At 41.2% G+C, this 23125-nt stretch overlaps 1 protein-coding gene across 1 annotated transcript in view; it reads left to right on the top strand.

Moving 5' to 3' along the window:
* Window positions 1-23125, top strand: part of FNDC3A (fibronectin type III domain containing 3A) — a 1418915-nt gene that overhangs the window by 58189 nt on the left and 1337601 nt on the right. The window contains exon 2 of the mRNA XM_069205374.1: window positions 18925-19043. The gene's annotated coding sequence lies outside the window, so the exon portion shown is untranslated. The remainder of the gene's footprint in view (window positions 1-18924; window positions 19044-23125) is intronic.

The following is a 23125-nucleotide window of genomic DNA, read 5'->3' as shown; positions in this document are numbered from 1 at the left end:
ATGTATGTTTTACGTTGTCAGTTATAGCATTTGTGTACATATGATTGATTCAGAGTTTCCATAGGCAAGGCATTTTTTGTTTTCTTAATAACTTTGGGACAGTTTGAAGAATGTGCATGAAACTCCCCCCTCAAAAAAAGTTCACCCACATGGCAAGTTTCATGTAGCTCCATCAGGCCATCTAAGAGGGAGTCCATAAAGTTCTAGGCTAAACACAATTACACTAAACCTTCCACAAAGTTATAACTTTACTCAAGGATTGTGAGATATATATATATATATATATATATTTTTTTGTTGATTTAGTGTAACACCGTTCAATAGTATTCAAGAAATTACCACTTAAAGAGGTGCTTGAGGAGGGCATGAAGAGGGTAAATGTTAGAGATATCTTGACACTGCTGTATTTTTGGAAAACTATATTTTTGATTATCCCATAGCTTTTGCTCTATTTGATGAATATGCATGAAATTTGGGACATGCTTAGTATGTTTAACATACTCTTTGTAGTTTTAAATTTTTACATATTTGGGGTACACTTTCAAAAGGGGGTCTCGAAAATATGTGTTCTTTTGCTAATAACTATAACATCATTTGACAAAACCATATGAAGGCTGCATACATTTAGCTTGTTTAATCTTGTCTGGGTAAAGCAAGTTTTGTGGTGATCCATCAGGAGTAGGGCAAAGTTGAAAAAGGGTGGCAAAAATAGTTTAATGTGCTAATAATGCTAATAAATTTGGTACACTGTAATGAATTTGCAGGCCAATTGGCAGGCTCTTAACATGTTAAGCCCATTGCAGTGTTATTAAATGGGGGTCTAAATAGTTTATTTGCTAGTACTTGCAACATTGGTGTAGTTTTGTTGTACAGATCATGTCAGGTGCACAAACAATATGTTGAAGTACGTATTACGTTTTTAGTGATCTTGATCTGTGGGGCTCCAGTAACTTGTTTCTCTCATTCAGTGCAGGTACATTGAACTAAGTTCACTAGTGTCAACTGTGGGTGTGTAAACAAACCATGTAGAGCTGAGCCAGAGGCTCAGTTTTACACAAGAACAGATCTGCACAACACTTGGCAGACACTGTGTTTATCATCACCATTAGGTATTCCTAGTGAAAATGTGTCAAAGGGCCAGATCGAACACCAACCCAACTTTAGTTCACTAAAGAAAGGATTTTTCTTCTTCTATATATTGACAGTTATCCACTCTAATAATGGTCTGCTTCATCATTGGGTCCACCAAGCCCCTAAAAGCCAAGATGGGCTCACCTGAACTTCGGATGCAGTTGACGATAGCCTGCAGGGGAGCTAAAGATTAAAAATGCCTTATTATTCACAAAGGTATCCTTTCATTCGTTGTGATAGTGGGAATGGTTAAAATTAGTATTAATGCAGGGGTACACAAAGATTTTATGGTCCTGTGACCCTCGTTCAGATCTCGGCAACATGTTTCAGCCCCTGGAAATGGCCTATGAGGTCCAGAGTTTTCATCAGGACGGTTATTTCGATAGTAACCGTGGTCTCTGACCTACTCGTCACATCTATGAGTGCTTAATCATCCAGTGAAAAGTCACACACATGCAGGGAGCAAAGTAACTTGCCTGAAGTAATGAAGCTCTATTGTGGTTCCTGTAGTCAAAGGAAAACAAGAAAAACAGTGTGTGCATTGCAAGAAATGTCTTTGAAAGACATCCTTCTTGTCTTATATACACTTTCAGTGGGCTATGAAGGGTATTCAGGGCTCATGACCCTCTTATGTGAGAAGAACACACATGCAGAAATTTCAGCATGCAACACAAACAAAAGCACATGCAAAATTGAAGTCGGGTCCTGTGGTCTGCGTGTGCGCCGACTCTCACACCGGCTGAGCGGCTCAGAAGAAAAACATATAGTGAAAGCATAAACAGCACATACGTATATTGGTCAAAATGGTGTATCATGTCATAAATACATATATACACACATATCTGTTTGGTAAAGTGTGGGGGGAGTCTGAGAGTGTGGCCCTGTAGTCACACACTGAAGTAAGGTAAGTGTTAGTAATCCTGTAATGTCATATCCGAAACCACTTCCTGAGACCTGTTATGGAAGATCGTAATAAGGTGGCCCAAAAAACGGTGCTTCATAAGGGCAAGCAACTCCCTTTTTTTTTGTAAGGAGAAAAGGGCTCTCGTACTCTCTTCTTCAAGGGAAGCATGCTTTTTTATCACCGGTTGGCATCCACTCAGCCCCGGCTTGTGCCTCAGTGTGTGGTAACCAGAGCATGAAGTAGAGCGCCATTTTGAAAGGCCTTGATAGGGGCGTGACCACCTGTCACATGCATTACACAGCATCATGACGTGGCGCACTTCGTGGAAAAAGTATAGACAGACACTGCTTTTGAGTAGAGAAAGAAAAAAAAGGCTGACACTGAGCACTGTCACATTCTGGGCATTCCAGGGAATATCAACATTTAGATGTCTGTGCGCCCACTGTTGTTCCTTTTCCAAAAGGATTCTGGAGATAGATGGATTATGGGATATTCTCTCAGTGACTGTCCAGCTAATTTCATTCTAATTGTGGCCTTTGTCCAGAAAATGAGCTGTCATCCTGGTTGAGGTTTTCGTGCACCGAATAGTGCTTCTGTGTTCTCCCATTCTTAATTTCACTTTTCCAGATGTCATTTCAGTATACTTCAGTTTACATGGACGCTCTATAAGGTAAATAACATTCTTAGAATTATAGTTGGTATGAGTGCGTTGCTCCCTCATTTTGGGTAAGCCCAGATCAAGGGATTTTGAGTGTCTTGTGAATGGACAGACTGCACATTGACTGCAAGGGTGATGTTCTTATACAGAAGATAAGTTCCATAAAGTGGGCTTGTTGACTCCCAGGTCGTGGGTTTGGCCTAGTGTGCACCGGATGGTCTCTAAGGCTCTTATTTCTTCTAAAAGAAAATATCTATTTGGCAAGGGGCAGCCAATTGGAGTTCAGGATGCTCCGATGTTTGTTTATGATCTTTTTTACTTGATTTGAAGAGTTTTTGTACTTGGTTACACAAATGATGAACTCGTTAATCTTCTGGGTGCTAGGTTCCAAGAGGGACAAACATGGTATGTTTCTGGTTCGTTTCCTGGTCTTGTTAATAATCAGTTCAAGGTACTCTTTATCTCATACTTTTTTGACAAGAGGCATTGATTTCGAGTTGTAATCCCCCAAGGATGAACAATTGTGTCTGATACACAAGATTTGGCCCATAGGAAGATTCTCCCTGATTGCTCTGGGGTGGGCACTATTGAAATTGAGTAGACTATTTCTATCAGTGGGTTTAGAATATAATGTAGTTGAGAAGCCTCAATTGAAGGATATTTGTTTATGATCAAAAGTCACAGTGAAGGTTAAGAAGGGATTCCTTGAGTTCAACCAATCAAGAAACAAAGTTAGTTCAGATTAGTCACCTAGACACAGTGCATAGACATTGTCGATGTACCTGTGTCATAGTTGTATGTGGGGGCCAAAAGGATTATTGGCCCATATATGTTTTTTTCCTCTAACCAGTGCATTTATAGACAGGCCACACCGGGGGTGAAAGTGCTTCCCATAGATGTGCTGTGAGTTTGAAGATATACAAGGTTGCCAAAAGCAAAACTAGTTCTCTGTGAGTGCCAATCGTGCCAACTTCATAACCCACTCAATAGGGGCTGCCCAGTTCCAGTTAATGATTTGTAAAAGGGTAGTGATGACTCTAAGGCACTCTTCTTGAGGAATTCTTGTGTGTAGTGCTTCCATATCTAAGCATACCATGATTCCTGTTTCTGGTCTATTTTATCCTCTAAGACCTTAAGAAAATGTTTGGTGTCCTTCACAAATTAATGTGTTTGTTCCACCAGGGGGCGTAGGAACCAATCTGTAATTTGGGAAAAGTGTTCCAACACTGACCCCTGGCTTGGCACAATTGGGTGCCCTGGGGGCGGGAATTTCTATTTGTGTATCTATGGGAGTGTATAAAAATATGGCTTTCTTGTGTTCTGAGTGACCAAGAACTCTGCTTCTTTGCCATTAATCCAGTCATTGTTTTTTTGCCTCATCCACTAATGTTTTTGATCTCTTGCTGCAGCCTTTTTGTAGGGTCATATCTGAGCAGCTGATCATTTCTTTCGTCCCTTAATAGGCTCATACGTGCTTCACGATAATTGTTCTCATGTTGGACGACAGTTGCCCCACCCTTACCTGGAGGTTTTATTACCAGATAGGTCTTCATCTTCAGAGATTCCAGGGCTTTTTGTTCCCTGTTGGATAGGTTCTGGGATACTTTTCTTCCAGTGTCAAGTGATTCTATTTCTTTGATGCCAGCCTCCTCAAAAGCCTAAGGTGAAATTGGGAGGGGATGATTTTTTCGCAGGCTTGTATATCCATCTTCTTCCATTTCTTGTTCCTTATTCTGGAAGACAACTTTCACTCCTGTTTTTCGCGAAAATTCTGATAGCTTAGTCCTTAATTTGAATTTGTCAAATTTGGGGGAGTGGATGAACCCAAGCCTTTATTAAGTACCGCCATCTCATCATTGGTCAGGGGCTCATTACTCAAATTCACCACTCTGTCTAAAGGCCGCTTGGGCCTGGTTTTGGATCCACGGTCTTGCTCTGGGTTTGCCTTCCGTCTCCCCCTGGGAGTTCCCACTTGAGATTTTTTTCTCCTTGTGTCCCCTATTCCTCTTTCCCTCCCATGGCTTCTCCCTAACAAATGTGTACTAGGTTGGAAAAAAAAGGGGGGAGGCATGGGGAACCCGAATGGTTGAGGTCCATATAGGTTTTGCCAGTAGTACATATGTTGTGTTGGGGGGATGGAGTTGGAAAAACGGTGCTCTGGGCCCTCTTCCCCCTCTGAACCTGCCATTCCTCCTCCTCCTCCTGTAGTTTGAACTATCACTTGAACCCTCATTGGAATCATTACTGGAAGTCCAGAAGTTCTTCGTTCAAGACCTGGTGTTGTGTTCTCTGGTCTCTTCTATTTGTCCCTGGTGTATGGGTAAATCCGTTTATAGGAGAACTTTTTTACGTCTCTCTGTAGTTTAGTAATTTTGCTCTTCATGAGATGCGTTTTGTGCTCATTAATTTCCTTGTTAATCTCCTCCAATCTCTTCTTAAATACAGTAATTTTTACTTGTGTGCTCAGAAGATTTCACTTGTCTTAATCTGTACCAGCATGGCATCCAATAGCCACTTCTCAGTACTGATAATCAGGATTAACCAGTTTCTGGAGCATCGCCAGGCAATCAAGGACCAATCTTTCCTAAATTGTGCATCATCCAGGAAAATCCATGGTTCATCATCCTCAAGTAATCCTGTTGACGCTACGTTAGTTCTTAGATATTCAGTCATGATAGCTCTGTGTAAAAGTGTCTTAACCTTGTTACGCTCATGTTCTGTTAGCTTGCCCCAGCTCTGAGTCTGAGAGAGCACTTGTGTTATGTTGATATCGCTGAGTAGCAGAGGGGCTTGTAGGATTAAGGCTTCCATCTCATCTGTGTATCCTAGTTCCATTTGATCAGCTATAGTGTGTGTGGTTGGGTTGTTTTTCTAGGGTCATTTGAAAAAATGTGAGTTTAATGTAAACCCATTAAGGGGTACTTACAGTTAAAGGGGTGGTTGAACAAGCAGTAATTACCATCTAAACTCCCATATGAATTTTCGATGTCTTCTACAGAAAGAAGACTTAGAGGGGATTATAGCAGACTTGAAATGGAACTAAAACTTTCCCTGGCATCATGCCGTTGCTTGGGTTGCAGTAAATTGGTTCAGTAGTTGTCAAGAAATTATCATTACAGTAAGAAGTCAGTGGGCTTGCAACTCTCAAAAGTTAGAGACAGCTGAACTAAAAGTGTGTGGGCATTCCTTTATCCCAGTTTTGCCTACTTTTAATGGGCTTTCATTTAAAAAAAATGTTCTATTAGAAAAAGAAACCTTTAGCTCCCATTGTCCATTTCAAGTCTGCAGTACTAATGTTTGGTATGTGGGTCCATGAATAGAATATCCAGCCAAGCATGTAGCCAGGTCCTATGGCCAACTGGTAACACGCTGTGGCATGTTAGCAAATTATTAGCAAATTAACACTTTTTTGCCTCTCCAGAACTGTGACCCCTTTGATAAATTTGCATGAAACTTTATTTATTAAGGGCAAAGTAAACATGCTAAGGTTGTTCCAAATTTTCATATTGTCTGTGATAAAGCACCAGAGGCATTAGTAAATAAACACGTTTTGGACCATGCTTTAACTTTTGCCCCTTCGTTAGATGTATCCGAAACTTGAGATTCCTGCATTGAACTCAACTTCCTAACGCCTATGAAATACCATGCCACAGGCCCTTTCGCAGCAGGGGTTGGCTATCAGCAGGATGGCCAGAGGCCAGTCCCTGTAGCCACCCCCTTGCTTCATACAACCATCACCCGTGCGGGCGGGGGGGGAGGGCTTGCTGGAAGGGGTATTATACTAAGATCTCTCTTTACGTTAAAATAAAAACTTAGAAATTCACTGAAAAAACAAAGGTTAATGTGGAGTTTTACATGAGGAAGGTGGAAAGCTTTTGAATTACTTTAAAAATAATTGAAAATTTACTGGAAAAAAAAAACACTACTGTTTGAAAAAAATAAAAAGAGCAAAAAAAGTACTATATATATATAACTGACACAAGTATAACTTACACAGCAGGGTTGTACTGTTTATGACCTCCCACATTAGATTACTAGTGACATAGTGAAGGTGCAAGTTATACTTATGTCTAGTATCTTCCTCCTGCATGAGGAGACGCAGTGCGCATGAGCCAAGGACTGCTTGGATGGTGTGCGGGGTCGTAGACACACAGGCTGGCAGATAGGGGCATCCCCTGGGGGTGTTCCCCTTGACACTCCTTTCCCTCTGATTCTGCACACTTCTTCCCTTTACCCTGCTGTCTGGGAGAGCCTCCTTAGAAGAACTAGACAACTAGAACAATAATTGACACTGGTTTGTTTTTTGTTTAAGATTATGTCGTTCTTATGTCACTTTGTATTGGGTAGAGACAGATGTGACTTTACACATTTGTCAAATATACAATATGTTGATAACCTATGTTTCTGGTAACCTGCATAGAAACCTTGTAACAAAAATGTAGACATATGCTATTACAGATCTAAAACAAAGGCAGGGCGTTAAAACTGCATAGCACACCTGAACCTTTATCATCTATAATGCCATGCAAACTATTATATGTGACTGAATACGTCTGTTGCTTTTTGAAAGCCAATAAAGTTAAAAAAAATTAAAAAAAAATTGTCTAGTATTTTAGCTTTTGTTGTCTTTGATTGTTAGAGGAGTCACTGGAAAGTGTGGAGGGTCTTTGTTAGAATGTGCACAATACTTACCTGTGCATAATAAAGTTGACCTTTGTTTTCTTATCCTGTTCTTCCCCACGGTCTTGGAAGTTTATCCTGTTGGCTGTTTTGTTTTATTTTGTAGGGCATTAAGGACGACTCGAGGCAAGGCTGACTTTAGCGATACTAGTTCCCCATGCGACAATCTTAATCCTGGCTCCCTGATATACATTTGTAAAAAAACAAATTGTTATCCAGAGATTTTCATTTTTAATTTGTGTTTTCGGATCATGAGAGAAGTAAGAGAAGTAGTTTAGCTTGGGTAGATATTGCTCATCCGGGCCAAATTTATCTGGACAACATTTTTTAAAATGGCAGACGTGTTGCAGTGATGATGTAATATTTCAGGAATCATGAGACCTATATACTATATTTTGGTGTCAAAACATAGGTTTTGGGATCCAAGTAGCCTAATAGAGACAGAAAATAACTCCTCAGAGCAACCCTTCCTCCACTTCCCAAAATGGCAGCTCTATATACATATATAGAAATGAAATAAATAAATAATGTTTTTTAATCCTTTAAAGCATACACCTGTTAGAAATGGGGTCTCTAGTTGACAGAGGTATAGGTGTTGCGTTACATTTTACAGTGCGGCACAGACAATGCAAGTGTTTGCGTAATTTTTCCTCAATGCGATGGGGGGTATTTTGAGCCCCAGGGACAATACGTTAAAAATTCTTGACGCGCTGGTAGGAGCAGGCGCTGCTTCATTCCGGTAGGCGATGCGTTGAATTTTCGGTTGCAAGGCAGGCGCTGTCTTGAAATTCCAGTTGGGAAGTTGGTGCTGTGTTGTACTGGTCAGCGGTGCAACGATTTCTCAGCCGCGATAAAGGCTTTGTGTCGATTTCTGCAGGTGTAGCATCGATTTTCGACACACAGGGAATTTCTTTGAAGAGGTGAAGTCTTTGTTGGCCCTGAGACTTCAGAACAGGAGGCAAGCTCAATCCAAGCCCTTGGAGAGCACTTAAGGAGGAAGGCAGAGTCCTTCCAGCAGAGTCAGAAGCCAGCAGGGTCACAGGCAGGGCAGCAGTCCTTCTCAGCAAAGCAATTCAGATGAGTCCTTTGGGCAGCCAGGCAGTTCCTCTGACAGAGTGCAGGTGTAGGTCCAGAAGTGTCTGATTGGTGAGGTCAGAGACCCAGTTTATATACCCCAAAATGCATTTGAAGTCAAAGAGTGGTTTTGAAGTGCACAAGTTTCCCATTCAGCCCAGTCCTGTCTGCCAGGATCCCTGTGGGGGGGGGATGTTATCAGTCCCTTGTGTGAATGCAGGCCACTGGCCTTTGAAATGTAAGTGTGAGCCATTCCACCCTTCCTGCCCACGTAGATCCATTCAGTATGCAGATGTGACTGAGAGTCCTGCGTGTATAGCTGTCTGAGTAGCAAGCTCAAGGGGAGCTGTCAACCAGCACAGACCAGATGTGGATTAGAGACAGGCTGTAAGGCACAGATGGCAGTAATTGCAGTGAAATGCCTACTGTCTAAAAGTGGCATTCCTAAAATAGTAATATTAAATCCAGCTTCACCAGTAAGCAGGATTTTTTTATTACCACTCTGGTAATACCAAACTAGACATGGCTACTCCTTCCAGATCAGAATCTACCACTTAAAAGTGGATAAGGGCAGTCCTAATGTTAGTCTATGAGAGGAGCAGGCTTCACAGTAGTGGAACACTAATTTAGGAGTTTTTCACTACCAGGACATGTAAAATACATAAGTACATGGCCTGCCTTTTACCTACATAGCACCCTGCCCTATGGGTTACGTAGGGCCTACCTTAGGGGTGACATATATAGAAAAAGGGAAATTTATGGTTTGGCAAGCAGTTCTAAATGCCAACTTGAAGTGGCAGTAAAACTGCACACACAGGCCATGCAATGGCAGACCTGAGACATGGTTAAGGGCTACCTATGTGGGTGGCACAATTGGTGCTGCGGGCCCGCTAGTAGCATTTAACTTACAGGCCCTGGGCACATGTAGCGCACTTTACTAGGGACTTACAGGTAACTTAAATATGCCAATTGGGTAGGAACCAATGTTACCATGTTTAGGGAGAGCATATGCACTTTAGCATTGGACGGCAGTGTCAAAATGTGCAGTGTCCTAAAACCATCAAAAACAGTGTCAGAAAAGTGAAGGGAGGCAGGCAAAAAGTTTGGGGATGACCTCCCTAAAGCTGACAGGTCTAACACCACCAAACAATGTTTATGATCTGAATATGAAAAAATAATGTTTAGCACTCCTGTTTTAGACACATTTTCAGAGTTCATTTTATTTATTTGTTGATTGGCTTCAGCAATCGCTTGTGGTACATTTGCAGAATGTTAAACATTTGAGAAGAGCATATCAACAGGGACATCATTTTGTAGCACAGGTTTTGCAAGTACATGTATGTGCAAGTTCTGTTGGTAGAGGCTTTAGAAATGTCATAGGTTTTAGCACCCCATCAACATCTTCCCAACCAACTTCACACAGATCTTTCTCTACATATGCATGATCCAAAATAGTTACACATTTTCTGATCCAGTAGAACGCTCTTTTAATGTGTCCATGCACAGAATATGACATTGGTGGATGGTCACTTAGCGGGACTGATGTTTTGAATTCACTGTACTAATTATCGTCAAATGTGTGACAGTCAGAACTTTTTTTCCATACATGCACAAGGTATTTTTCTACGTCTTTAAAGTCACATTCTTCTCCTGACTCAGCAAATCCTTTTAGAAACTTTACAGTTTCAGCAGTCAAAGCTCCAAGCCTGGTTCCTTTTTTTGCTAATAGTGTCATCACCCAAAAGAATACGTGCCTTGATAAGAACACTGGTTATCTCTGGTCAAGTTTCTTTTACAGAATATGAAGCGGGATTAAGTGTTTTTTCTCGCCTTTTCCATAGCGTATACATAACTCTGACAATCCTTGACTTATTAACATTGCAACAAATCTAAGTACCGCAATATTTGACAGTACAATGACTCGATTGGAACCATTTCGAACAACCCACTCAACATGTGGCACAGCACGAAGGTCAACTCCCTCTAGTTTGCTTTAAGGTTCTTGAACAATATGGTTCGTGCCTTTTGAATATATCTCTGCTGGCGCCAGCTCCTCATTGACAATTATTCCACTTGCAATAATTAGAAATTCATTGTTCACTGAAGCATCCACAATGTTTTGGTGAGTTAACCTCTCCAGTTTCATCTTGCTCGATTTTGATGGCCAGATTTTATCAAATTGCACAGGTACAGATGTCAATTGAATTATTTTTTTTAATCCTTTTATTAGTTAACATAAAACAATCATTGCTCACAAATGACAACCATTGACATAACATCCCTCAGACCTGCAACAATAGTTTCTGAGATCAGGATAAGTTACACAACAGGCATACGGTATCACATCCAGCATGAAAACCAATGAAGGGTCTAAACAATGGCTGGCCTCCACTTGCTCGCTTAACCCCCATTCCATTCAGTCCTCCTCCCAGGCATCCTCTCTATATGCGCTCCACCAGCCCCATATCTTGTCCCACTTCTTGGGGCACCCCCTACTCTGATAAACCACCCTCTCTGCACTTCGGCACCAGTCCAGGTCAGACTTCCACTCCCCCACACTGGGAGACTGCCTTGCTCCTCAGGCTTTTGCTATATTGCGCTTGGGTACTATGGTCAACCATAGCCTTATGTATTTCGACCAGCTTTCCTCACTGCTGATAATTAGGAGGAGTAATTTTGGATTCAGAGAGACCTCCCACCCAAGCACCCTGGGCATAATCACTGTTAATTTTCCCAGAAACGTCTAATCTAAGGGCAGGTCCATAATATATGATAGAAGGTTCCCTCTTGCCCGCATTGTCTCAGACACAGTGGAGAGTTCCCCCATCACACCTTATGGAGGATTGTCCTGGAATAGTAGCCCCTGTGGAGGATTCGCAGTTGAATCATTTTAAAACGAGCTTAGATGGCCAACTCCTGGGGGCCCTGTTTACTCTGAGGAGTTATTTTCTGTCTCTATTAGGCTACTTGGATCCCAAAACCTATGTTTTGACACCAAAATATAGTATATAGGTCTCATGATTCCTGAAATATTACATCATCACTGCAACACGTCTGCCATTTTAAAAAATGTTGTCCAGATAAATTTGGCCCGGATGAGCAATATCTACCCAAGCTAAACTACTTCTCTTACTTCTCTCATGATCCGAAAACACAAATTAAAAATGAAAATCTCTGGATAACAATTTGTTTTTTTACAAATGTATATCAGGGAGCCAGGATTAAGATTGTCGCTTGGGGAACTAGTATCGCTAAAGTCAGCCTTGCCTCGAGTCGTCCTTAATGCCCTACAAAATAAAACAAAACAGCCAACAGGATAAACTTCCAAGACCGTGGGGAAGAACAGGATAAGAAAACAAAGGTCAACTTTATTATGCACAGGTAAGTATTGTGCACATTCTAACAAAGACCCTCCACACTTTCCAGTGACTCCTCTAACAATCAAAGACAACAAAAGCTAAAATACTAGACAATTTTTTAAATTTTTTTTTTAACTTTATTGGCTTTCAAAAAGCAACAGACGTATTCAGTCACATATAATAGTTTGCATGGCATTATAGATGATAAAGGTTCAGGTGTGCTATGCAGTTTTAACGCCCTGCCTTTGTTTTAGATCTGTAATAGCATATGTCTACATTTTTGTTACAAGGTTTCTATGCAGGTTACCAGAAACATAGGTTATCAACATATTGTATATTTGACAAATGTGTAAAGTCACATCTGTCTCTACCCAATACAAAGTGACATAAGAACGACATAATCTTAAACAAAAAACAAACCAGTGTCAATTATTGTTCTAGTTGTCTAGTTCTTCTAAGGAGGCTCTCCCAGACAGCAGGGTAAAGGGAAGAAGTGTGCAGAATCCGAGGGAAAGGAGTGTCAAGGGGAACACCCCCAGGGGATGCCCCTATCTGCCAGCCTGTGTGTCTACGACCCCGCACACCATCCAAGCAGTCCTTGGCTCATGCGCACTGCGTCTCCTCATGCAGGAGGAAGATACTAGACATAAGTATAACTTGCACCTTCACTATGTCACTAGTAATCTAATGTGGGAGGTCATAAACAGTACAACCCTGCTGTGTAAGTTATACACAATCCTCCTCCTCTATGCTACCAACCCTCTCCAACCCCCCCGCCCCACACTCCAGTTTCCCTCTGAGTTCCTACTCAATCCGTCGAAACACCCCCATTGGGACCCTGTATGGGGTGCTCTGGAACACATACAAGGATTGCAGCAGTGACATCATTATTATAGAGCCGCCCTCACCGTTAGTGACAAAGGCAAGGCGTGCCACAAATTCACATCCCTGTGTAACCTATAGAGCTGTGGAAGGAGGTTAGGCTCAAAGAAACACTTTGGGGCCCTGGTGATGTTGATACCTAAATACATGAACCCATTCCAAGCTATTGATGCAGAACACTCCGGAGGCACCACAAAGGGGTCCCCGACCAGTTAGAAGATAATGGATTTATCCCAATTGAGTTGGTAGCCGGAATGCTCCCTGAAGATACAGAAAATCTGCAGGATTCTGTCTGTGAATCTGCACGTATTAGTGATATATAGCAACAAGTCATCCGCATAGATATAAATATGTTCCTTCCAATGCCCCATGCATCCCAATACACCATATCAAGGGGTCTTGCTGAATCCATGCCGCCAGGGGCTCAATTGCAAGTACAAATAACAAGGGTGAGAGCAGGCAGCCCTGACATGCACAACTATGTAGTACAAACCCTCTGGAGAGTGTAGCGTTCACCTGCACTCTGGCCATTGGCTTCTGATAATAGGTGTCGAATTTTTCATGCAGGCAAGGTCAGCTCTTCCACTTGTAGACATTCGTCTGATTCTCTCACATTTTATAACAGTTCAAGATAACTGTCAAAGACAGTGTGCAGTTCCTGTAAGGTGCACACTGACTTTGATATATGTAGACCAGTCTGAAAGACCTTTCCGAAGTTTAGCATGGATGAAATCTTGTCCATTTGCCATTGTGACATATAGTCCGCAACAACATCAGTTTTCAATGAGGACACCTTTTCGAATTGAAATTCTTCTGGTGATTTTTTTTTTCTCAAGCTTTTGTACGAGTTTGTGCTTCACTGGTTTGGTTACAGCATCTCCATCAAATAATGCATTTGTTGGAAGTAGATCGTGCAACAGAATGTCCTTGATAAATTCACCCCTTTCTTTAGCTACATCCATCTCTCTATGTGCTTGCAAAAGTTGTTTTTTCTCAACTGTTTTGTAGTGGCTGGTTGGACAAAACTCATATTACAGCGATTAAAGTGTGGAACTTTAGCTTTAGTGATTATGTCACACTGCTTTTCCTCTTTCAATACAAACCTCCCCTGCTTCAGTTATGCATATACTTTTGAGCCATGTTCCAGGACAACTAGTAGACATGTCTTTATATTGTTATCCACATATTGTTTGGTCACAAAGTTGTGTTGTTGCCCAGGCTCAGTCATTTCAAAGGGATTTCCTTGCTGCTGCATGAAATGAAGAAGGCTGTCAGCATGTTTATTAAAACATTCTCCTCTCTTTCCCACAAGTTCATAGTCAGGAACAGTTTCACAATGGTCCATTAATTCTGATTTTGTCATCTCTCTGAAAATTTCGCAAGTAGAAGGGACTTCATGGTAAACTAGCTGCCATTGACCAACATATTCACTTTTCCGTGTCTGACCAACAATTCTCTTGGATCTTTTTTGTGATCTCTGAATTGTCTGTTCCAGTTTTGTATCTGGAGCGACAACATTGAACCTTACCTCTCTGTCTATATCCATACAATGTCTTTGGGTGAATTTCCTGTAGCTGTATGGTTTTTCTATATCTAGCCTCTTCACTCTTTCCAGATACCAGGACCCATATCTCAGGTAGTTTATGCAATCGAATTCGCAAAGCACAGTAATCGGTGATTCCACAGTCTTCACATGCAGCTCCCAGTCACCTTCCTGATCAGCATGCACCAAGTTTTTCATTAGAGCTATCATGTGTAAATCATTTCCCTAGTACTTGCAAAGTTCTGATTTTTCTTCATATTGTTTGACAAACTTTACAAATTTGGTTTTCAGGTTTTCTGATTTTGAACTGAATGTATTGAACATTGCCTGGCTTTGCATTGTGTCTTTGTAATGAAATGCATCCGGTGCCTTGTTCACTTCTGAGATTAGTTATGCAAAACCCAATTTGTCATTCTTGATCCAGAAAGCATTCCAACTAAATGTTTCTATAGCCTCAGATATGATGAGCATACCTTATAACAAACAAAGTTTATGAGTTCCATTCAATAATGACTGAACAGTTTTGCATCCAGAGATTTCATCCTCAGTAAGTGCATTGTCTATGCCACATCCACTAATATAACTTCCTGCACACTGCAACTTAACCTTTGTCATTTTGCAAATGCCCATCATTGAATGAAGATCATCAAATTCTACTGGATTGCTCATAAAAATGGCAGCTTCAATACGGAAAACACCTTCATCACAGTAAATTGGCTGGGTAGGCTGGTCTTCAGGCTTAGCACTCTCATTTTGGAATTTTTTTAGAGCGGTGTATACTGTTGCACTGTATTCTGGGAGATCAGAGCATGAGTTCCATCCCCCGGAGGAACTGGCTTTTCTTCATCCTTTAGTTCGCCCCGAATAAGCAATATGATCAATTCAGTTAAATTAGCTTTGCGGACCACAGCATCAGGTAGAAGAAGATTCATGTCCTGAGCCACTTTGATGCTTTCTGGTAGACCGGGACGTATTGATGGCTTGCAGTGATTTTGCACACATTGGCAAGTCAGTTAGGTTATAAGTTTGCTGATTTGTTTGTTTATGCCTACAGCTGACCCAGCTTGTTGTCCAGCAGCTACTTCATTGGTACAGTCTTGAGAAAGCGTCATGGCAGTATCATGTGTGCTGGATGTTCCAGATAAAGAAGAGCTGTCTTCAAAATCAAAATTATCAAGCGCAGCAATTGTAAATATTTTCCTGGTAAAGTGACTTGGAAGTGGTGTGCTGTTGGATTCACAAGATTTTACAGCATGAGCTGACAAAAGTTACTGCTCTGTGCTATGTCATAACTTGTTGATACACCAATCCAGTTAATTGAAGTGATTAGCTTGCTACTCTTGCACTTGTCGTAGATTGCGTGGGCAGTCATCGTGTGTAGAGTTTCCTTTTTGTTGTGATGTAATTCATAAAACATGATTTAGATAAGAGTGTACATTTGCACAGCATAAGCCTGTTGGTTCTTAGGGTTGTCTTCCACTTCTTCGCTTATATCTTCAAAGCCATCATCAATGTTGTCGGCTTCTGATCCGAACTCAAGAACTTTAGTTTGTAACAGTTTTGCTTTGCTGATAATAAACAATGATGTAAAAAAAATGTTAAGACAACATCAGGCATTCTTGTTGACTCCCCTGATTTGCTGAGCTCTGGAGCATCACAAAAGTTGTCATTATGTCCAAAATTTAAATCTTTCAGGGCGTTTCTTAAAATTGTTCCTGCTGATTTTACTGCCTCCTCTGATCGCATTTTGGCTGCCAGAACTTCAGAAGTCAAATCAGCTGAGAACACCATAAGGGGCTCATTCTTTTTGTTAGACTGACAAAAACGAATTCTGTGGTACATTCTCACCAGAAAAATATTAATTTCATTATTATGGATCAATACAGTTTCATCAATGTTGACTATTATTTCATTGATCTCACAGAGTGTGAACCCTTAGCCAGCACTCGAGTGGTTCTAAAACTTAATTTGCTTTTTCAAGGACTGCAAACTTAACTGAAGGCTGGTGGTTACGTTGCAACTGGAAACTCATTGTACATTCATATTTTCGAATGTATGCACTCATGCAATTCAGGTGGGCATACAAATCTGCTGCAATACATTCACCTCGTTATTTAGATCAGCTACTTGGCTGAAAATGTAATCTTAGAAGAAACTAGCTGCAGAAAAAAACGTAGTTTCCCTTTGAGATTCACATACTCTGTACTTTATTCTTTCGTCAATCCCTTTGGCCCTTGTTCTGGCTAAATCACATATAACACATTGAAGATCCTCTGCTTTCTGATTGGTTGTTGGAGGTGGATGAGCGGTAGCTGATCTTCTAAGTGCATTGGCATTGGGTTTGGTTGTTTTCGCTTTCTCAGAATACTCTGATTCTTGATGTGATTCACTGGTTTCTGCTGTTTTTTGACAGATTTTTCCAGGCTTTTTGCCATTGTATACAACCTGTAGCACTTGTTGTTACAATGATAAAATATTTGATCCTCTTCACCCATCAGTTTCAATCTTTTGTGAACTTCGTCTTGCAGTATTTCTGCAGCATCTTGTACTCTCTTCTGTCCAGCTGTAATTGATGTTAGCTTTTCTTTCAGATAAGTTTGGCGTACAGCACATTTTTCTTTGTTGAAGGAGTCCTCAGATTTTTTAGTTAGCAACACTTTAAACTCCTCTGCTACACCTGCTTCGCTCATGTTTGCGAATTTGAAACAACGGAAAACCTGAAACAAAAAGAATATTGAAATAAATTACCAATATTATGGCTAAAACACATCATTATAGAGCAGCCATTTTGGAAGATGACGGAAGAGTTTCTCTGAGGGAGTTTTACTCTGTCTCTATAAGACTACTTGTCCCCCAAAACCTGTTTTGACACCAAAATGAAGTATATAGTTCTCATGGTTCCTGAAATATTACATCATCACTGCAACACATCTGTCATTTTTAAAAATATTGTCCAGAAAAAATCAGCCCGGATTACAAATGTCTACCCAAGCTAAATTACTTCTCTAAGGATATAAAAACACAAATTACAGAGATATATCAAGGGGCCAGGACGGTCTTTTTTTTTTTTTTTTCTCAGTAGATGTCTTCATTACCACCTGGCAAAAGTCCCTCTCATCTCTCCATAGCCTTCTCTGATGTACATTTCATTTGTTTTAAAGTGCTAGTAAAAGCTGTCTGTACTAATCCACTCCGCTATCCTCATAAAATACCCATATGTTCTTTCCAGGCATATTAACCCTCTGCCTACAATGGCAGTCAAAACTGCCACTACACAAAACTCTGATCCCTCTCTTTAGCAGGAATATTAATCACAAAAGTTGTCTTGGCATTGTTGTTGCTGCCTCAAAGCTGCACACATAAGGAACTCTGCACCAGTTACTTTTAAATAATAATTATTTTATTGAAACCTGCCCCCCAACCACCATTGCCACCCCACCAGGTCAGCACCCAGTGCAGCTGCTCTGGTTGCACCCCCTTAAAGCCGGCGCTGACTCAGGGGTTGTAGTCCACATTCATGTAGTTTAAGGACTGTTATTTAGCAACCAGTGCTGCTAAAATGAATAATCCTGTATTTAGTAGAGATTTCTATGTACTTGTAGATGTATCCCTCTCTGAGAGCTAACCTGTTTTTGTGGTCTAATTCATCCTTTGGAATGAGCCTTAGCACCTTGAATGCAGCCAATGCAGCCTCCTATTCTTACTTGATCTAGATATATAAAAGACTTCTAGAATCTACTTTACTCACACTCCGAAAATAAGACTTTGTCAGGTCGCTGGACTTTTCTGGATAGTGTTTTTAATTTAATTTCACATTTGCAACACGGGTTCATATTCAGCGAGGCCACCATTCAACGATATGCACATTCAAAGCTCTGCATGGATTATTGAAATCAAATGAGTTACCACATAGCCTGTGAGGAAAAAAACTATTAAACTTATACCTGGTCTATACAGTAGCATGTGTCTTTGTGTTTGGTTCCTAAGAGCGGTTGATGAAATTGGCCAAACTGCTGGTCACTCACTTCCCCTTCATAATTAATTCCGTGTCATTGCAATGGAGTTTTTGTTTTCATTTCAAATCTTCAGGCCACAATCATTCATTCCACAACATTGTTCACTCTGCAGATAGCTGTGACACTGATGAGGTTACACTTCCAGTAACTGTTTTAATACAGAACTGTGTAATGTCCAGTCTAGAGGATAGACGTCCTTCTACTAAGACCACCTCTACAAACTTAGAGTTTTTGGGTAATTGGTGATCTAGATCTCATTTGAGGTAAATTTTCCACTTGCGTTTTGTGAATGCCATGGTTGATTTATGTAGTTGAGTTAATCAGACTTAGCGTTCGTTTTTTCCTCAAAAGTGAGCTAGTTTAACAGTTAGAGGTAGGAGATGTCCTGCCACATAGAGGTCATTTGGGGAGACGTTGGAAATTCTGCGCTCAAGACCAGCAACTTTATTAATGCATTGTTCCTAATTACTCTGTGCCCTTGCTGGCTCTAAATTTTAAATATGCCTCATGGATTGATCTAATGGTGTAAGGCCCTTCATTGGCCATGTGATTGAGCTGCACTGCCTTTTTATGTTTCATTGCTATATGAAAATTTCAATAAAAAGCTGTATAAAAAAAGAGTTGTTCTACTGATAACATGACACTTTATAGTGATCAAATCTTATTTGTTTAACTAGATTGGCACAGCGTGGACCAACAATTCTTGGAAAAGAGACCACAGTGCCACTTGGATCTTTTAAACTGTGTGTACGATGGAATGCTCAGATGGGTGGCAGAAACTGAGTGCCTTTTGAAAGTGAGTAATTCTTATCTCTCTTTTAAATATTTAATTATTTTAACTGCTCATCATTGTATTTAGATTTTCTTTTTCTGCTTTACAAAGAATATTTTTGTATTCTGTGTTTTTCTCCGAGGTTGTGATGCATAGAATAGAAAAGCTACTGTACTGGCTTTACGTAATGAGATCAAAGGAACATGAGTTTTTTTTTTTTTTAAGTAGCACAATACTACATTTTGGCCCTTTTAAAAACATGTGCTCTTAATGAATTTAGCAAATAATCCTTCCCACTCTTGTTTCTACTGCTGTAAAATGCCTTTTGTCTGCTCTTGCTCAATGTTGACTTCCTCTACTCTACCCCGCTTTTATCCTGTGTGTGACCTCTGACTGGTTGAACCACATTGTTTCCGCTTTTAAATATAACGAGAACCGTTTTAGTTAGACAGATTATTTTCATCAAGTCACACCTTAGCTAAGTATCTTGTTCCTCAGTAAATCTGTAACACAATTTCTGAGTTCTTCCTTGCTTAAGTCAGTATAATGAGGTGGAATATTCAGGCAGCTGGTAAACCTGACATTGACACAGTTCATCATCCAATATCCGTGTGGAGTTAAGATGCAGAGGATCCTCTTTCATCCATGAGGCAATAGTGCATTAAACTACCTACTGTACATTTCTCCAAGGTTGCCATAAAAAATGTTACACTTAAGCCAAGGAAAGTTGACGCCAAAATGAGCTCTGACAATGATGCCCAGTTCACTTTTTCTACTTTTCCTGAAATTTTTATTAACTGAAGGGTAGTGCTTATATTGTGCAAAAAGTTGCTTATAAAATGCAGTCTAAATCCTTTTAGCCCTGTAGCAACTGCACTTCACCTAGACTTCTGGCCAGTAGTGAAATATTTGAGAAAGTAGCGCTTAATGAACTGCAAACGCTTTTGTAGCCACACCATATTTCCTAGTTTTCTTCAGTCCAGGTTCTCTCTAGAAATGGAATAGAACTCCTGAAAAGGAATAGAAATGGTCTCATATTATATTCTGAATAACATTTGTAGTACTGCGAATCAGGAAAGCTGGGTCTCCTTTATCGTCTTGGACCTCTCTGCAACATTCAACACAGTGGGATTTTCAGTTTTGAGCATTGCCTCCAGCATGACACCGAGTGGTGCAGTAGCCCCGGAAACTGTACGGAATTGTTCTCTTTTTCCAGAGTCCCTGTATATGTAGTATTTACCTCTATACCGGTTTTCACCACTTCCCCTCCATTGAGACTCATTGCCAGATCCCTAAGTTCTCTCCACATTGATATATATTTATTTAAAATTTACATAAGAGAACTTCTCACATTGACCGTGGGATAATGGCTGAGATATCAGTGTTATGCTCAGATTATGATTGAGATACATCAATGACAACACCAAACTTTAAGAACCGGGGTTTAAAAAGAGAAAACGTAACATAAATATTTTTTTGCTATTTTTCCTTCCTAGTTAACCCCTCCAGTAAAGACTCAGCTTCCATTATTGGTAACCTTTATGTTTCAAGCTAATTTAAATTTGCAGCTTTTTGAATGGCTACATATTCCAGTTGTGAAAGTAAAAGTGCTATTAGATCAACCTTTACAGATCAAGTAAACTATGTCAATAAACACATTTACTATCAATTATCATGGATAATGTTCCCGTTATCCCTTTTTTGACTCATTTTGGTCTGATCACTAAGCAGTTCATAGCTTGAGTATGTTATTGGTCTTTATCTAAATAGTTCTAAGAAAGTGACACAAGAACTTCCTGTAGCCCAAAATAGTTAGGGCAATCTGATTTGCTGGCTCATATATACCAGTGATGTTTTTAATGGAATTTTTTAGATGGACTGATCCAGTCTTTCAGGAACAGAACAGCTTGTAGCTGTTTAAATTAGTAGATCATGCTTTGTTTAATTATTTCTGTCTGATTTACAAATGTTGTCATAAGAATGTTTCCCAGTTTGTGCAGAACCGGTTGATCCATCTTTCCGTGCCATCTTGCCCTTCTGAGTATATCTCGATCAAGATTAAGAAGGAAATTGAGCTTCTCAGCTCAGGTTACCTTTTAAACCGTGCTCTCAAAATGTACTTGTTCTCATAATGCTGTATGCTGGACCTGGCCCTTTTTGCAGGGTCATCCCCAAACTTTTTGCCTTCCTCCTATTTGTTTTCAGACCTCTTTTTGTTGGCTTTAGGACTCTGGGACGTTACCACTGCTAATCAGTGCTAAAGTGCATGTGCTCTCACCTCCAAAATGTTGTATAATTGGATTACACCTGTTTGGATTATTTAATTTATCAGTATGACCCTTGTAGAGTGGTATACCATACCCCCAGGGTCTGTAAATTAAATGCTACTAGTGGGCCTGCAGCACAAATTGTGCCACCCACAGTAGACTTTCAAACACCTCTCAGGCCTGCCACTGCAGGACCTGCATTAGCAGTTTACTGCCACACTGACTTGGCAAGCCAAACTACTTGTTAAGGCCCAAACTCCCTTTTTGCTACACCCAAGTCATCCCTAAGATAGGCCCTAGATAGCCCTAAGCCCTATGGGCAGGTTGCTCTGTATGCAAAAGGTAGGACATATATCTTTATATACTACATGTCCTAATAGTCACAAACAACTTACTTAAGTTCTGACTACTTTGAATGCTGCTCCTGTCATAGGATTGCATTGGAAATGCCATTTTATTTGGGTATGTGGTATTTTCTGATCTATGAGGCATAGAGTGGACATGTTTGGTATGGTTGGAATGATGGTGTGAAATGTTGCTTACTGGTTTAAGTGGATTTTTTATTACCATTATTGAAATGCCAGTTTTAGAAAGTGTGCATTTCTCTGTGCTGACTCTGTGCTTTGCAGCTTGACTCCGAACCATGACTGGGGTAGAGTGACAGCTTTACTTGGTGCATACTTTCCAGGCTGCCATCACACAGGAGGAGCTTGGTGTGACAGAGGAGGCACCTGCATACTGATAGTCTTTCTGGGCTGGGGAGAGGGAAGGTACCTTACATGTGAATGTGCTGTGTCCTGCCCTCACACAATGGCTGAAAGCAGGGTGTTGTGCACTTCTGAGGATCCATTGAAGTTCCTCTTTGAGTATAAGTACTGGGGTTTTTTTGCCCATGTTTTAGAATAGAGGAAGAGACACTGCTGGACACTGGATGCTGCTGAAGGGAATCTCCTGGAACCGCCTTGGGACTGCCCTCCTGATGGACTGACCTGTGACCTGCCAGGTCACTAGAGGGTCTGCCACTGTTTCTTTAGGGCCCTTGTGCTGGTCTGCTTGCTGGCCCCTGCAGCTTTGTGCCCCCACAGCTGTCTCCAGGGGCTAGATGGTGCACACCCTCTACGTCCCCCTGCCCTGAGAGTCTCTAGCACTATTTCCCCCTCAGGGCCAGAGCAGGGCATGAGTAGAGTGCTCCTGACTGGACTGTTCTGTGTGTGAACAGAGCTGTATGGGCAGCAGCACGTGAAAAACACTTCTCCTCAGTCGGACTCTGGCTCGTAGCTCAGGGTGAGCTCCTCATATTATTGAGTGGTGCAGCATGTGAGGAGCGCTGCATCTGACCTAAGAATAGAGCGTGAAGAGTGCTTTACTCTGATTATTTGCCTACCTGGGTGCAAGGAAGGGTCCTGTGTCACCCCAGTGTGTGGCATCCCCTCCCCGACGCAGGAGAGGTCGTGAATAGCCCTGTTGTCAGCAGAGAGGAACACGCTCCATGTGGTGCCCCCGGGGCACAATTAGGCAGCAACTTCTTGTAGAAGGATCACCCCTGCATCCTGAGCCATAGTGGCCGTGTGAGCCAGCTCCTTTGCCTAGGCAGATTTGAGGGGGGCCCGTTAACATGCCTGGGACAGCCTGCCTCGAGTTGAGGGTGAGTGAGTGAGTGGCCGCGCTGCCACAAGGACACGCGCAGCTGCCAGGGGGCTCTCTCTCCTTCTTTCCTTTGCCTGTGTGTGCTTCTGCCCCACCCCTACACCATGGAAGCCCACTAAAATAGGAGAGTGGGAGATATGGGTGGTGTTTGGTCCAAAGGAGGACCTGAGTGAAAACTGGGCCGACCGGATT

The sequence above is a fragment of the Pleurodeles waltl genome, chromosome 8 (genome assembly GCF_031143425.1).
Source record: "Pleurodeles waltl isolate 20211129_DDA chromosome 8, aPleWal1.hap1.20221129, whole genome shotgun sequence".
NCBI classification, from domain to species: domain Eukaryota; kingdom Metazoa; phylum Chordata; class Amphibia; order Caudata; family Salamandridae; genus Pleurodeles; species Pleurodeles waltl.
Note: the sequence above shows the minus strand (reverse complement) of the source record. Positions and strands in the feature narration are given on the sequence as shown.